Source organism: Lactuca serriola, chromosome 5, assembly GCF_051521515.1.
Source record: "Lactuca serriola cultivar US96UC23 chromosome 5, Lser_US96UC23_V15, whole genome shotgun sequence".
NCBI classification, from domain to species: Eukaryota; Viridiplantae; Streptophyta; class Magnoliopsida; order Asterales; family Asteraceae; genus Lactuca; species Lactuca serriola.
Window position 1 is genome coordinate 245,441,963 of NC_136412.1, and position 17,647 is coordinate 245,459,609.

A 17,647-nucleotide genomic window follows, 5' to 3' on the forward strand; every position below is an offset into this window, starting at 1 on the left:
GCTAATGTGGTAGCCGACGCGTCGAGCCGCAGGGCGGAGAGCACTCCATTGCGAGATGTATGCTTGAGACTGACTGTGATGACTCCAGTATTGGATGCTATTCGTGGGGCACAGGCCGAGGCTGTGCGACCAGAAATGCATAAGAAAGAGCGGGTTGTGGGGTTAATTTCAGAGTTCGTTAAGGATAGTCGAGGGCTTATGACGTTTCAGGGTCGGATTTGGGTACCGTTCGTGGGCGGTACGCGTATTACTTTGATGGAAGAGGCTCATAGATCGAAATTCTCGATCCATCCCGGTGCTACGAAGATGTATTTGGATTTGAGGAAGGAGTATTGGTGGCCCTGTATGAAGAGGGACGTCGCATGGTTCGTTGAGAGGTGCTTGACCTGCCATAGGGTTAAGGCCGAGCACCAGAGACCGCATGGCAAGTTACAGCCATTGGAGATTCCCGAGTGGAAGTGGGAACAAATCACCATGGATTTCATCACCAAATTGCCGAGGACTACCAGGGGAGTTGATGCAATTTGGGTGATTGTGGATAGGTTGACGAAGAGTGCACACTTCCTTGCTATCAGTGAGAGTTCTTCAGCGGAGAAGTTGGCGGAGATATATGTGAGAGAGGTGGTATCTCGGTATGGGGTACCGATCTCGATTGTTTCAGACCGTGATGTGCGTTTCACTTCCAGGTTCTGGAAGAAATTTCATGAGGAGCTGGGTACTAAATTGCATTTTAGTACCGCATACCATCCCCAGACAGACGGCCAGAGCGAGCGGACGATTCAGACGCTGGAGGACATGCTTCGAGCGTGTGTGTTAGACTTCGGGGGTAGCTGGGATGCATATCTACCCTTAGCAGAGTTTTCCTACAACAACAGCCATCATTCGAGCATTGGTATGCCACCTTTTGAGCTGTTGTATGGTAGGAGGTGTCGGACCCCCATTTGCTGGGGAGAGGTGGGACAGAGAGTGATGGGCAACACGGAGATCGTGCTTCAGATGACAGAGCAGATCCAACAAGTTAGGCAGAGGTTATTGACTGCCCAGAGCCGACAGAAGAGTTATGCAGACAGGCGCCGATCCGAGCTTGAGTTTCAAGTCGGCGACTTCGTTCTCCTGAAGGTCTCTCCTTGGAAAGGAGTGATTCGATTCAGGAAGAGGGGCAAGTTGGGGCCCCGATATATTGGGCCATTTCGTGTGATTGCCAGGATAGGCCGGGTAGCCTATCGGTTGGAGTTGCCAGCGGAGTTGGGACAGATCCACGACACCTTCCATGTATCGCAATTGAGGAAGTGCATAGCCGATGAGTCGGCAGTGGTTCCATTAGAGGACATTCAGGTGGATGCGAGCCTGAATTATGCCGAGAGACCAGTGGCCATCAGGGATCGGAAGATCAAGGTTCTGAGGAACAAGGAAGTACCTCTGGTATTGGTCCAGTGGCAACACCGTAAGGGGTTGGAAATGACTTGGGAGCCGGAACGTGAGATGCGGGAGCAGCATCCGGAACTATTTTCAGAGTGAGACTTCGAGGGCGAAGTCTAATCCAAGTGGGGGAGAGTTGTAACAGCCCGGAATCTCAGGTATTGTTAAATTATGTTTTTGGGGTGAGTTAAGAGGGGACTCGGCGAGTTGGAGCCTAGACTCGACGAGTAGGATCGCAGACTTGGTCGCGGGTTCGCGACTGGACTCGACGAGTCCGATATGGACTCGGCGAGTCTACGCTGTTTAGCGAAAACCCTAACCGTTCAGGTTTGAGTCGTATATAACACACTATATGCCGTCATTGCCCGTCTTTTAGTCGACTGAGGGCATCTAGAGCAAGATTGAAGGCCATTGGTGACTTGAAGAAATTGTGGTGCAAGGAAGAGGAGAGTCTTGGCTAAAGGAACTGCAAGGGATTCGAGTTCTGAGGTTTGGGGACACAGAGAGTGCGTTATTCAGGTAATATTTCGGATCATTTATGTTATATTGATGTGTGTATGGATCTAGGGTTTATGGAACCCATTTGGTGATCAGATAGATTATTGCCTTGTTACCCAAACGAATATAACCCTGTATTAGGACCTTTAGAGGTCCATAAGGTCCCATGCTTGTGTATTTCGGAACCATATGGATCCTAGGATGCAGTTTGAGCGGTTGCATGGCATGGACTCGCCGAGTTCGATGAACAGACTCGGCGAGTAGCTTGAAGATTAACTGGGACTCGTCGAGTTGTTCTTCAGACTCGGCGAGTTGAGTCGGGGTGGCCCCGCGATTCTTCCAAGAGTAACTCGTCGGGTCAGGGGGGACACTCGACGAGTAGATAGGGAATCTCAGAGAGTTGGAGGACGTCTAGACTCGCCGAGTCGCCATGGCACTCGCCGAGTCCAGTCGAGTTGACCGTTGACCAGAGTTGACCTAAGTCTGACTTCTTAGGGATAGTCACACTTAGAAGATATAAGTGTTAATGAGGGATATGTGATGTTATAGGGAGGTTGTAGCTCGTCGGATTGTGCACAAGTGATTTCAGGATTTGCTAGCTTTCAGCATTCACGAGGTGAGTCTTCTCACTATACTGTACCCGAAAGGGTTTGACTGTGTGACCGGAAGGTCGGATATGATATGTGATATGTATTCTATATGTGGTAAGTTATTTGTTATATGTGTGCTATGTATGTCATGGGCCGGAAGGCGATTATATTATGGGCCGGAAGGCAATATGTTATGGGCCGGAAGGCGATATGTTGTGTGATGGACCGGAAGGTCGGCGTGGGTAGGACCGGAAGGTTTACCCAGCAGGGACGGAAGTCCCCTGAGACACATGGACCGGAAGGTCAGGGCCTGGAAAGGCGTATGTGCGTAAGTTGTATATTGGGGAACTCACTAAGCATTTATGCTTACAGTTGTTATGTATGTGTTTCAGGTAGTAGCGAGGACCGTGGGAAGGCGCCGGCGTGATCGATACACACTGAAGAATGCTTTTATGATCTTGGGATTTATACAATTTGTATTTGATATGACACTTAATTTATTTATGCCTTGTTTTGAATGAAAATACTTTAATTTTAAAATGAAAAATTTGTTTGAAAATTTGCGTTGTTACAGCATAGACCCTTCAACTTTGGGTACGTTACGCAGACTCAGGTTGCCTATTATCACTTGATAATATCACTTCCCAAAACATCTTCTACAAACACATTCCATAACCAACATATTTTTTTTTGATTTTTTGATTTTCTAATGTTTTTGGATTTTTGAAAGTTTTCTAATTTTTGTTTTGTTTTTATTTCTCCCCCTAAATTTGTGCATATGAGAGAAACGAAAGTAAATGCGCAAATTTAAACTATCCTAAAACAAAAATTAGTCTTTAAAGCGAATCAGCTTAAGAAAAGTTCAGGAGTATAGAGAAGAAAACGCAAACCGTAAGTCACCGATTTGATTTGCATCCAGAAGGTCTGAGAACAGCAAGCGTAAACTCAGAACAGATCCGAAAATTCTTCATGTCATTAAGCACAAACCCCATGAGTGATCACTTCTTTTCTTCCCTTCCCGCAAAGGACACATTCTCTCAAACAAATGTCTAAATGTTGTACAGTTAAGAGATGTCCCTTTTCAAGTGCCTGGAACTGCCACTACCAACAAACCGAAGTCTGATGATATGCCTCCATAGCTAATCCGACACAGAGCGAGATTAGTTGGTCTTTGGAACCCAGTCCATTTTGAAACTGGGTCGACCTTTGTCATCCTTGCATGGTACTCTCTCCCATAACATGTCCTGCTTATCACAAACAGAAGATGTAGAAATATTAGAGTCATTAGAAGATTTGGGAGTTTTCACCTTTGGAACCCATCTATATTTGGGTTTAACCCATTTCTTGTTCGATCCGATGGGTGCCTCGGCACTTGCTTTGGAACTTGAAGCTGACTGCTGAGATGACTTTGACCTAGCCGGTCTTGGTTTTGTTGGGGCATCTCTTGGATTGGACTTCTTGGTCGGCATTCCCTTCTTGCCCTTGGGATTTTGACTCTTGGCCTTGGAATATTGATTCTTGGCCTTCTACGTGTTCCAGTCACCATTGTTTGAACGTGACCTTGAGGGGTTTCTTTTGAAGTATCTCCCTCTTGGCGCGTTCTGCCAGCCTTGTGCATAGTAGGGAATGTATGCACGATTAGGACAATTTCTGGCAATGTGTCCAGGTGTTCCACAGTGAAAACATGTCCTTTTCTTCACTGTGAAGTTGTTTCTTCCTGCCCCTGGTGGCGTGTCCTGGCCTTGTCTCTTGTTGTTCCCACATGCACACTTGCAACAGGCACTCTGTTTCACTGGAATTGGTGGCCTGTATTTCTTAACGGCAGGTTGATCAGAAGCAGTTGAGTTCGAAGCAACAGATTCAGAGTTCAAGGTGATGTTGGTTTGTTCAATGGTGTTCTCCTTGTTCTCATCCTCTGTTACTTTGCCTGCACAACAAGTAGCAACATTAGTATCTTCAATATTAATAACTCCTCCTGACACAAATCCAGCTCGTTTTCCATATTGAACATGTGCCTCCCTGTCAATTTCTTTTTGTGTCATGGGGATGGATGTGTAGTTATGATTGAAAGGAGGAGGAACACTATCATACCCTAGACCCTTGCTTTGATTTTCTTTGAAGTTTAATTGGGTTTCATATAAGGACTCGACTGTTTGACTTGACGCAGTATAATTTTTGAAACTAACGTCTGTTTTTCCACACTTAATTTTTAAAGCGTCAAGTTCTTCAGTTATAATAGCAAGTTTTCTCTTAATATAGTCATAATTTTCACACTTGTTGCTATACTCTTCTTGAAGTTTCCTAAAGTCGTTGGTTTTTGCTTCTAATTCAGCCTTCAGGGGTTTCTGTCCTTTCCTGAGTTGATATCCTTCATATCTCAGGTCCTCAACTTCTCTTTTAAATAAATCAATTTGTTCCCGAAGAAATTTAATCGTATCTTCACTAGATAGTGTACATGAAATTTCATATGATTGAGAACCTGAAACTTCATTGACCAAGATGTTTACAGAACTCATTGTTTCTCTACACTTCAAAGCATCAAGTTCTTGAATTACACCAGCAAGACTAAGATGATTAAGATCTTTTGTCTTCTTGATGATAGCCACCTTCATATTCCACGATTTCGGAAGTGAATTCAGTAGCTTTTTGTTTATCTCTGATTTAGACAAGAAGATCCCAGCTATATTCATCTCAGTAGTAAGTGTAATAAATCTCTGCAATTGAGTTTCAAGGGTTTCTCCAGGGATATAATCGAAAATGTTGAAAATTTGTCTTAACATATCCTGGTGACTCTCTTTCATGTTTTCAACTCCCTCGTAGACCTTAAAATCAATTAAAAAGCACAACTAAAAACCAAAATCAAACTTAAAAGTCAAACCCTTTGATTATAAACCTCAAAAGTCAAATTTAAAAAGTTAAACTCAAAAGTCAAACCGAAAAACTAAATTTGAAAATTTAAAAATCAAACGAAAAAGTCAAAGTTTAAAGTCAAAGGTCAAACTTGGAAGTCAAAGTCAAAATTTAAGGTCAAAAGTTAAAAAATAAAAGTCAAAAATTAAAATATAATTTTGTTTATTAATTTTATTTAATTAATTTATTATTATTATTTTTAATTTTTATTATTGTTATTATTATTATTTTTAATTTTGGATGAAAAAAGAATTTAAAACAAAAAAAAGTGAATTTTGGGTTAAAAGTGTCAAAAATGCAAAATTAGAACCGAGAAAGAAGCTTTATGAATTAAATTCGGAAGGGAATTAACAAAGGGTCTTCTAGCCGAGTTGGTAAGCCGCAAGGTTTCGTTGGTAGGAGACCCGGGTTCTATGCCCGGCGCCTCCAAAATTCCGATTTTTTTATCTTTGCGAAGCGAGGATGGTTCTTGCGAGGTTGCTGCTTGCGAGGCCAAGGTGCGAGGCCGAGAACTCAGAAGCCGGGAACATGCGAGACCGAGCCGCAAACTGCTGAGCCGTATACTCCGAGCCGAGGCCGCAAACTCCGATCCGCAAACCTCGGGCCGTGAACTCCTCGGAAACCCTAGCTGCTGGCCGCCACCCCCTCGCAGGTTACGACCAAAAACAGTGATTTTTGCCCTTTTTTGCTCCAAAACTCGATCAAAAACCCTTTTTTATGAAAAACACGAAGAACAAACCCCCCTTATTTTTCAGAGATCTATCCAAAAACGCGAGAATATTTCGAAAATAAGATCAAATAATGCTCTAAATCTGACAAAATTGACTGATACAACCAGGCTCTGATACCAATTGTAAGTCCCTAATTTGCCCGTGTATCAGTCAGATCTGTTTGATGGTGCGGAATCCCAATCAATCGGATGATGTCAGATCAAATAGAAGAGAAGAAGAAGAGGAATAAGATGAATCTCAATGTATTAATGAATAGAATGATGATCCGGATACAAGAGATTCACACACACACACACACACACTAACACACAATAGTTCTTCTGTCTCTCTGGCCGTAAACTCTTTAGGGTTCATCTATCAGTTCCTCACACCCTAACACCTATATTTATACAAGGGGAAAATGGGCTTGGCGGACATGGGCCGTAAATGGGTTTATGGCCGTAAACACCCATTGGACCATAAACACATAAGATATTACATAAAAACACAATTTCCTAGAAAAAAAAGTATAAACCATATTTTTGACCCAACATATGGAAACATTGTGAGAGTAAAGAACTAGAATTTGTTGGATTAGTGTCTAAGGCTGTAACTATATTTGGTAAGTACATGACCCGGTTGTGCATGATCCTTTTGGGTTACCTTCACCATAGCAACTTGACAAGTTGATTTATATAGAGAGAAGAGATATTATTATTATTATTATTAATGTATTATAAGAATAATATGTTAAAGGAATAATAATATTATTTGATTAATATAAGTCATAAATTAACTAGGAATTAATTTGGTGACTTAAAGAGATTAATTGAATAAAGGGGCATAAACTGTCAAATGTGTGATAGTTGTGTTTAGGGCTATGAATCCTTATGGATATGGGAAGGGACGATTTTAAGGATATGGATATCTTAAAAATCGTCCAAGGCCTTATCTAGAAGGATCTTTGGATTGCTTTGAGGCTAAGTTATCTAATTAGGGTTTAAGGTGAAACCCTAGGAGCTCATAGTATAAATAGACCCTTAGGGTTGGAGAAATCGGCCACATGATCTTTGAGGAAACCCTAGAGCCGATTTCTCACCTCTTTCCCTCTCTCAAATCATCTTCTTGCTAGTTGGTGTTTGTAAGTCATTAGAGGAATGACAATTGTGACTCTAAGCTCCAAGAAGAAGAAGTATCAAGCAAGTAATCCAAGGTATTGTTCTAGATCCTAATTCATATGATTAGAACTAATTGTTTACATTAGATCTAGTATTGAAAGTCTTGGATACAATTCATGTTCAATTAGGGAAACCTAGATCCAAGCAATTAGGGTTTGCATGTGCACATAGGAAAGTTCTTATGGCTCAAACCCATCAGTGGTATCAGAGCTTTGATTGATTTCTATTGAATTAATGCATTGGTTGATTGCTTGTTGCTTGAAAATTTTGATTTTTGTGTTTCTTCCTGATGAACTCGGCGAGTCCCACTGTGGACTCGGCGAGTAGCTCCAACTCGGCTTGTCCATAGTGGGAACTCGGCGAGTTCGAGCGTCAGAAAGAGGTAGTTTCGGGATTTCTTGCTGTTTTACTTGAGGAAACTTGCCTTAACTGTTTTGGGTCATTAAAATCCGATTTTAAACATATATATGAGTATATTCTTGACCAAACAAAAGATAATTACCAATTAGTTGAATAATAAATTCCTTATATGATAATAATTAATTATTTGAATTGAATTAGTAAATTGTCTTGCAAGTAATGTTGAATGAGATCAAATTCAAATAATCTTATTAGTTGATTTATATTATTTGCTATTTGATCCTTATGTTTTGAAAAGTTTAAAACTTTTCCTCAAGTTTTGAAATTTTAAGTTTTGTGATTAAAAGTTTAATTTGAATAATTTAAATTTCAAACCCTAGAATTTTACAAGTTTAAAATTCAACATTATACTAATATATTATTACAAGCTTTATATATATATATATATATATATATATATATATATATATATATATATATATATGTATGTATGATTAAAGATGCTAGTCTTACCGTTAGTAGGCCTCATTCACGAAGCCAGTCTATAAGGTGGGTATAAGGTTGCTGCCTATAAAATGGCGCTTAATGGGTATACACTCACACCCGCTGCTTGGTTGACTGGTGGAGGGTCGTTAGCCGAACGGGTAGGATAGGGCAAACCTCTTCTCATTAATAAGTATAATGAATCTATTTAAAGTAACTAAACTGTTTTATAAAATTCCCAATCCTAGTTACTTTAGGAAAAGTGAATTGATGCAATCCTATGAAATTACACTTTGCACCCTTGTTTAGATGTTAGTGGAGCGTGTGTGGTTAACCGGCACACTAATTGGTTCTAAGCAAAGGTGGCAAAGGGTGATTCATTGATTGTCATAGTTCGGTAGAGCGTGTATGGTTTACCGGCGCATCGAATAGGTATTTGTAATAATGAAGGCACCATGTATATTTGCATGGTTATTCACACCCGCTTTGTGATCCTCGATATCCCAGTCACAAACTAGAGGGGCATATCGAGATTTAAATAGGCCATTGAAAAGTTCAATGACTCTCAAAGAATCTAGGAATTCTCAATGCATTTAAAACTTAAAGCTTATGTTTTTCATGGTGAAGAATTAGTGAATCGTCATTCACTTACCTCCAAATTATTTGCATGTTGGATCACGGTATCCCTTTTCTAATGTGTAAATAATGTTGTTGGGTCCTAGCCCTAAATTTTCATTTTGGGTGTTAATTAGGGACTTAACTCTAATCAACTTTGTTCCTTTCTATTCGTAGATGTCTAACACAAACAACGCTGTTGCTAGCTCATTCACGCTAATGAGCCTTTGTCAAAAAGTGACTTTCGATGGATCGAACTTTAGCAAATGGATAAGATACATTCGCACGATCGCGCATTACGAGGACAAGGAGTATGTTCTCGATGAGAAGTTTGAGAAGATCAATCCAGAAACTACTACTCCCGAAGAAATGGTTGTGTTTGAGACACATGAGTGTGATGCAACGAAAGTCCATTGCATCATGATAGCCAGAATGAACTTAGAATTCCAAAAATCCTATGAGGACATGTATGCTTATGAGATGCATCTAGACTTGATGGAGAGATTGTTGGGTTTTGAGCATTCTAACACTTCCTAAGTGTACATGCAACCCTAAATACCTTGGATCTATGTTTTCTCTATTATACATGCAAATAAGAACATCCAAGGTATTATCCTAATCTAGCATACAAAAACTATGAATGTAACAAGATAGAATACATACCTCTTGATGTAGCTTGATGTCTTCAAGCTTTAAGAGCTTAGCCCCAATAGTGTGGAAGCCTCAAGTGGAATCACAAATCACCAAGACACCTTGGAAGACTTTAGAGAATATGAATACTTGGTTCTCTCTTAGTGAAATTGGCTAGCCCTCATAGTGTATCCACACACTAGTGCCAATTTCACCAACCAAGGACATCTTTATATAGTGTGGAGGATTAGGGTTAAACCCTAATACCCATGGCCTTTCATTTCCTAGGATCCATGGGTTAAACACTCCATGGACTATCCATGAAAGCTTAGCCCAACCTAAATGAACTTGGCCCATTCCATATATATAAGAGTCCATATTTAATTAGTTCCTTTTGATCACTTAATTAATTATAAATTAATTCTTGATCAATACTAATTAAATAATATGATTCCATATTAATATATTAGAACTTATAATATATTAATATTAATCATAAACATACTATTCTCAAAAGATTATCCATATAAATTGTGTCGGTGAAGTGCAACCCAAATGGACCATGCCGGGTCGGGTTAAGTACATACCAAATATAGTTATGGACTTAGACATTAATCCAACAGTCTCCCACTTGGATAAGTCTAAAACTATTATTGCGTATGACTTCAAACCTAACTGGCAATCATAGCTCTTAAAGCCGTTGTCGAACTCTGATCTTGTCAACGAACTTGTCCATTAGATAAGGGATCATATATTCCTCCATTCTAGATATCATATGGATTGAGACATGGATTATAATCATTCTCTCTGTCCATTTGTTGTTTCCCGATTTCCGATTTATGACGACTGACTAATTGAACGAATCAAATCAGTCCTGGCCCGGCCGAGCACTTCCATTTGTCATCATCAAATCATCGAGGGGCCCACAGATATCGCTTTTATCCCGAAGGTAAAAGGAATGGATAAACTTCGACTCATATGGCTTGTTCTACTACTTGTTGAATCATACACAAAGGCACGTTTTATAGCACCGAGTTACCAAATGCGTTTTCGTGCAATCAATGTACAACCAACTCATAGTAACAACTCATATCTCTAGGTTTGAAGAATATAAGATATTATCGTCTCATGATCACTCGTGATAAAATCCATGAAGTGATTCCAATGAGCGCGGGTTGAATCCAATACTCAGAACTTATGAGCACTCATGAGTGTTGTAGCCCTTTGTCCAACACCTTAGACCTCTACAAGCCAACCCATGACAGTCTTAATTCATATCTACTTCCAACATATGACCGACTGTGGATGGTTTGAATAACTTAGTCATTCCGGAAGAATAACCTAGTTTATTCGGGAAGTCAAAACATGCAAAGTGAAACACAATAATAATTGAATCCAATATGGTATCAACTCTTTGAACATAAATAAAACACCTTTTATTTATCACCATATGATTACACATTATTCATTGTATACTGTTTCAGCTATCAACTTTATTCTTGAATTTAAAACAATAGTTGTCCCATGCTCCAAGCATGTACACTATGTTTTCTTAAACACTAGTCATGCCACACACAAAGTATGCATACTATGTTTGTCTATGATCCTTACTTTGTGAACTAGATCAATTGAACATAACTTCAATGATTCTCTTTTCACACTCCCAAATCCTTACCGCAAATGCAAGAATTCCAAATTCATGCCATTTACTGAAATCTGTTAGATTCTAAACTTATATGCATTGATCCTCTCGTAATGATTATGCACAAAGTCAGAAAGACTTGACAACAATCATTACAGAGTATTCCAAAGGAGATCAGCTCCTTGGAAACATCCTTCTTGCATTAAGTTTCCTTAATCTTACACAGATTGAAAAATTCTAACTTTGAAACATTTCCAGATTCCATTTTGACTATCACTTCTGACCAAGAGTTGCCTCCTTACAGATTATGTCAATATGGTCCTTCCAGAATTATCACTATACTTCCAACTGTCCTTGAGCAACCAATCTTTGGTAAACCTTAGATTGTCCTCGGCAATTGTTTAATCCTTTTAGTCATATCCAGTTCTAAACCTTTTCCCTTCTTAATGCCCCAGGCATTTGGAAAATTTTAGAACGGATGAATATAGCACATGTAATCGATCCTATATCCGAAGCATATGAGACACGATTCATGATGTCTTACATAAAGACTAAACCAGTCTTTTGCTATAATATTTCCATTTCAATTTGCCAAGTTCTCATCATTCAGATTATGAAAAGGGATGCCGTAATCATAATCGAATTTTAGAACGCAAATAATGGACCCATATACAGAATTTCCTTATGTTGAGCCATTCCAACATGAAATTCATATATATCCTTGACTAAATGATTAAAACCTCACGATCTAAGCTTATATATTTGAGATGAAGCATAATTTCCTCTCCCTTAATTATAGCAAAACAACTTTTTCCCAATTGAAACTTTTGTTTTCTATAATTAACATTGCTAACTTGCAATACTTATCATAATTATCATGCTCCCACTAACATGATGATTATTAGCATAACACTTATGCTCCCACTAGCTTTGACATGTACTCAGAAATCAGCTGGACAGTCTGAAATTTAGATTCATACACCCTTTCCGTAGATAGCTCACCTGTGTGTCTAAGCAATTTCAAGAACCATGAAAAGGGATACCGTAATCATAGTCTCAATTGCTTAGGCATTTTCCATTTCTCACAAGTCCATGTTAGTGTGCCGGTTAACCACACGCGCTCCACTAACGACTTTTGAAAATGCAAATAACACAATTGATATCTTCATAAAATCTACTTAGTGAAAGTGTTTCCTCACCATCATTTTCATGAATCGGAGAGAAACCTTATGACACTTAGATTTATATGGTGTATGAGTTCCTACCCATATGAATTTGTCAAACCATAATCACAAGACAAAGATAATGACAAATCCAAAACCATATGGATTGAACTCAATCTTAACTTCTTGCCACCTGGCAGCTCAAGGGCCTGCCATTGCTTCCAAGTTGTTATGCAACAAACTGTGAACTCTAAGAACTCATATGCAAAGCCAACTTTAACTGGAATGGGCACAGATATGTCAACACGATAGGTTATAAACCTCAAGTTGTGTGCTAGTGAAGAATTTCAGGTTTTATTCTTGATTATTTCTTGAGACTTTCAAGACCTTTAAGACTCCCACTGTCCTCTTGACATATAAGACTCCCTTGTCAAACATCCAAGAGATAGTGCGGATTCTAATCAAGAAAAACACTTTACCCAATTGGCCTAAGTTGGTCTTTGTTTTATCCAAAACATCACAACTTACCAATTTCAAATGTACAAGAGTAGAAAACTTTTACTCTTACATTTGATAAGTGTTTTAAACCTTCTTTAAGACATGTCACTCAAATGACAATCTTGGAGTATGACTCTAAGACTTGTATTGGAACGAAGTATGACTCATCTTCTTGATTTAACCATTTCAACAATTCAAGTTCCTCTTCTTAGTCATAAGAATGCACTAAGATTTCCTTAGAGAACTAATTTTGAGATGGTTTCTTAATCATTAAGATGATCACAAAAACTGATACTAAAGTACTCTCCCATCTTTTCAGATTTGAAAAACTTTTATCCTTCTGCCTAATTTGATTCTTCTTATTCGCTCTGCCTTACATTGGAACCTTTTCCAATGTCTCAGAGTTACACTTAAGAATGTAAGTATAATCATATTTACTGAGCTTTAGTAAACTATGACGAATAATCTTATTGATCTTTTGTGGTGGACTTAATCAGTGCACAAGACTGTGTACTCGATCCTTTAGTCCTTCACTTGACTCACACATCCATGTGAACCAGTAATTAGTCTTAATTTTTCCAAAACTTGAAAGTTCTCATTCATCATGCTATATAACTTGCATGATTCCAAGTCCCGGTCCAAATGAAACTTGGGTGATGAGAATCTTTCCTTATTTGGTAAATATAGACATTACCACAAATGAAAGAATCAACTTCATATTTCCACTCTTGCTCTTAATGGAATCATATAAGCAACAATTTTTCCTCAAAAGCCATTGTAAGGATATTTTAAAATAAATAAAATCAAAAAAAATTTCTTTTATTTTAAAACTTTGCGGAAAAACTTATCCTTACAATCCATATGAAAACTTGTTGTTATCTATTCCTAAGCAATATCTCATAACTCCTAAGAAGTTGCTCAAGAATCCGATCTTCAAACTATGCGATAGAAATCCATCTTCGCCATCAGATTCAGCATATTCTTTCTTTAAGTTTCTTCACTTTTCTTTGATTCTTAAAACATCACCATGTGACCCAGTCACATCATGTATCAGGAATCTCAGAATAGAAACTTAACAGAGTTACATAGTGGTCTTTACCTGAAGTAGAGTCAAACTTATTGACTTTAACATCCTTAGGTAAATTTGGCAGCTTCGCAACCAATGCCCCTTCCCTTGGCAATATAAACGTATGGACCCTTTGATAATGGTACACGAGACTATCACAGACTTAGCTTTTCTCTTTACCATTTGGTCAACCGAGTTGACTATGGCCGATCCCTTTCCATTGGAAGAGAATGCTTTACTTGATATCCAATGTCATCATTGTCAATGTCCATAAAGTTTTAGGAAGTTGATCTTAGCAAATAGATAAGATCATTAAGGGTCTTGTCATAGTCTGTTTCATAGGTGTCCCAAAGGAACTCACTATGTGACTTAGAAAGTGATTGAACCACCAACTTTCTCAAGACTTTGACACCCAACTCTCCCGGCTTGTCAATATGTGACTACATCTCCAAGATGTGTTCACACCTAGACCTTGCCTTGCCAATAGGGCTTGAGTGACCTTAAACTTTTCAAGAACTTGTGGGTTGGGGAGAATAATTGGAGGAGGTGAAAGAAGTATGATTTCCAAAGGACATCATCTTCATTTAGGAAACCTTGTTTCACTAGATTTGGGAAGATCATAGGAGTCTATTACAGACATCTTTTGGGAGATATTCAAGATAGTTGATTTAAAGTCCTTAATATGACACCCAATATGAAATATTAAGGCTAGGACCCAACAAACTATTTTATAACTTAGAAGAGGTATGCCGTAATCCAAGCTATAAAATATTTGAAGGTAGGTGAATGACGATTCACCAATTTCCACCAAGATAAATGAAATGAATTATTAGGTTTTAATTGGTTTTGAAACTCCTAGATCTTTGAGATTCATTGAACTTTTCAAAGGCATGTTTCAATCTCGAGTGTGCCCTTCAGGTTTTGTGACTGGGATGCCGAGGATCACAAAACAAGGTGTGAAGTAACCATGCAAATCACTTGGTACCCTTAATAAATTACCCCTCAATCGATGTGCCGGTTAACCACACACGCTCCATCGATACTATGATAAATATTAAGTCACCCTTTACCTACCTTGTTAAGTCCAAGTTAGTGTGCCGGTTAACCACACACGCTCCACTAACGACTTAGACAAAGTGCAAAGTGTAATTTCATGGATTAGCACCTTATTCACATTTTTCTAAGTAACTAAGAGTGGGTATTATTAAGAGTTTAGTTACTTAGTATTTATCATTAATACTTTTAATGAAGGGTTAATTATAGTCTTGTCAAACCCGTTCGGCTAACGACCCTCCACCGGTCAAGCAAGCGGTGGGTGAGAGTGGACACCCATTAAGTTGCCATTTTATAGGCAACAACCTTATACCCACCTTATAGACCGGCTTCGTGAATGAGGCGTACTAGCGGTAAGACTGACTTTACTCTTATACATACATATATATATATATATATATATATATATATATATATATATATATATATATATATATATATTATTAACTTATAATATTATAAAGTATAAGGGTTGAATTTTAACTTTTAAAATTCTAAGGGCTAACTTGGAATTAAAGTATTCATAAGAGAAAACTTTACAAATTCCAAAACTTGAGGGCAAGTTTTGAAACTATTCAAAACTAATTAATTCCATAACTTATGTGTTTAAAGTAGTTTTAATCCAAAGACTCTTCAAGTTCCATAACTTGAGGACAAGTTATGGAAGACTTTAAACTAATAAAAGAATTAACTTTTTCTTTATTTTATAACTTATGGAATTAATTAAGGTTACACTTTTTTTTAATTTATTATTTAATGAAGAGACTCTTGGTCCTCCATAACTTGAGGACAAATTATGGAGTCATAACACCTTTTAATTAGAACTAGACTCTTCATTTTTGTAACCTTTGCCAACTTTTATGAGTTTTAAGATTCATAAATGTGACTTATAAGTTACATAAACACATTTTATGAACTTCTTTTAGATTAATTTGGATTAAAACCAACTATCACATAATTTTATTCATTAATCTAAATTCACTCATAAAACAAGGTAACACAAAAAACTTTTGGTGATCCATAACTTATTCTTAAGTTATGGAATCCTTTAAAACATTAACACCAAATTTTGTAACTCCATAAAAACTTTGAATCAAATTTTTTTTTAAAAACCTTTTCATATCCATAACTTATGGAGGTTTCAAAAAATAAAACTCTTTAGATCAAACTTTTAAAACTAATAAAATAATCATATCATTTTATCTTTTATTAAATTTGACCTAATTCAACTCATAAAGAAAATTATTCAAATTTTACAAATAATTAGTTTTTCACAAGAACAAGTAATTATCTTAAAATTTGACAAACTTCATGGTTTTTTCCTTTTTTTTTCAACTTGGAAAATAAAATATTTGCATCAATATAACAGAAAACAACCCGTGGCTCTGATACCACTGTTGGGTTTTGAGCATTCTAACACTTCCTAAGTGTACATGCAACCCTAAATACCTTGGATCTATGTTTTCTCTATTATACATGCAAATAAGAACATCCAAGGTATTATCCTAATCTAGCATACAAAAACTATGAATGTAACAAGATAGAATACATACCTCTTGATGTAGCTTGATGTCTTCAAGATTTAAGAGCTTAGCCCCAATAGTGTGGAAGCCTCAAGTGGAATCACAAATCACCAAGACACCTTGGAAGACTTTAGAGAATATGAATACTTGGTTCTCTCTTAGTGAAATCGGCTAGCCCTCATAGTGTATCCACACACTAGTGCCAATTTCACCAACCAAGGACATCTTTATATAGTGTGGAGGATTAGGGTTAAACCCTAATACCCATGGCCTTTCATTTCCTAGGATCCATGGGTTAAACACTCCATGGACTATCCATGAAAGCTTAGCCCAACCTAAATGAACTTGGCCCATTCCATATATATAAGAGTCCATATTTAATTAGTTCCTTTTGATCACTTAATTAATTATAAATTAATTCTTGATCAATACTAATTAAATAATATGATTCCATATTAATATATTAGAACTTATAATATATTAATATTAATCATAAACATACTATTCTCAAAAGATTATCCATATAAATTGTGTCGGTGAAGTGCAACCCAAATGGACCATGCCGGGTCGGGTTAAGTACATACCAAATATAGTTATGGACTTAGACATTAATCCAACATAGATATCACCAAAGCGCGAGGCAAGAGCGCTATGAGATCATAACTAATTTGATCACTGCTAAAATGGGAAGTGGAGAGTCTCTAACCGTGCACTTGCAAAAGATGCAAAGGTATGTCGATCGTCTTCTCAAGTTGAATGTCAACTTTGGGGAAGACTTGGCTATCGACATCGTTCTTCACTCCTCGCCCTCATGCTACAATCAATTTAGGATGACCTACCACATGAACAAGGAAGAGGTCACCCTAAGCAAACTCCAAGGGCTCCTAAGGACTACTGAGAGCAACCTAAAGGACAAGTCTATTGCACCAACTCCCAATCCATCCGCTGCTCCTGTTTTGGCTATTGGGTAGGGAAGGGGCAAGAAGAGGAAGACTTCTTCGAAGAACCACCGCAAGGGAAGTCCCAAGATGATTCCTCTTCTAGTGGGACCAAGGTTGATCCTACTAACCCAACCCTAACCCAAAGGAGGTAGAGTGCCATCATTGCCACAAAATAGCGCATTGGAAGAGAAGCTGCCCGGAATATCTACAAGCCATCAAGGATAGAAAGATCAAGCTATCTTTTGCAGGTATATACATAATTAAATCTAATGATTCATCTGATTCTATTTCTTGGGTTCTTGATACAGGGTGTGGTTACCACATTTTTTCTGATTTTCATGGACTAGGAAGAAATAGGGATGTGGAGC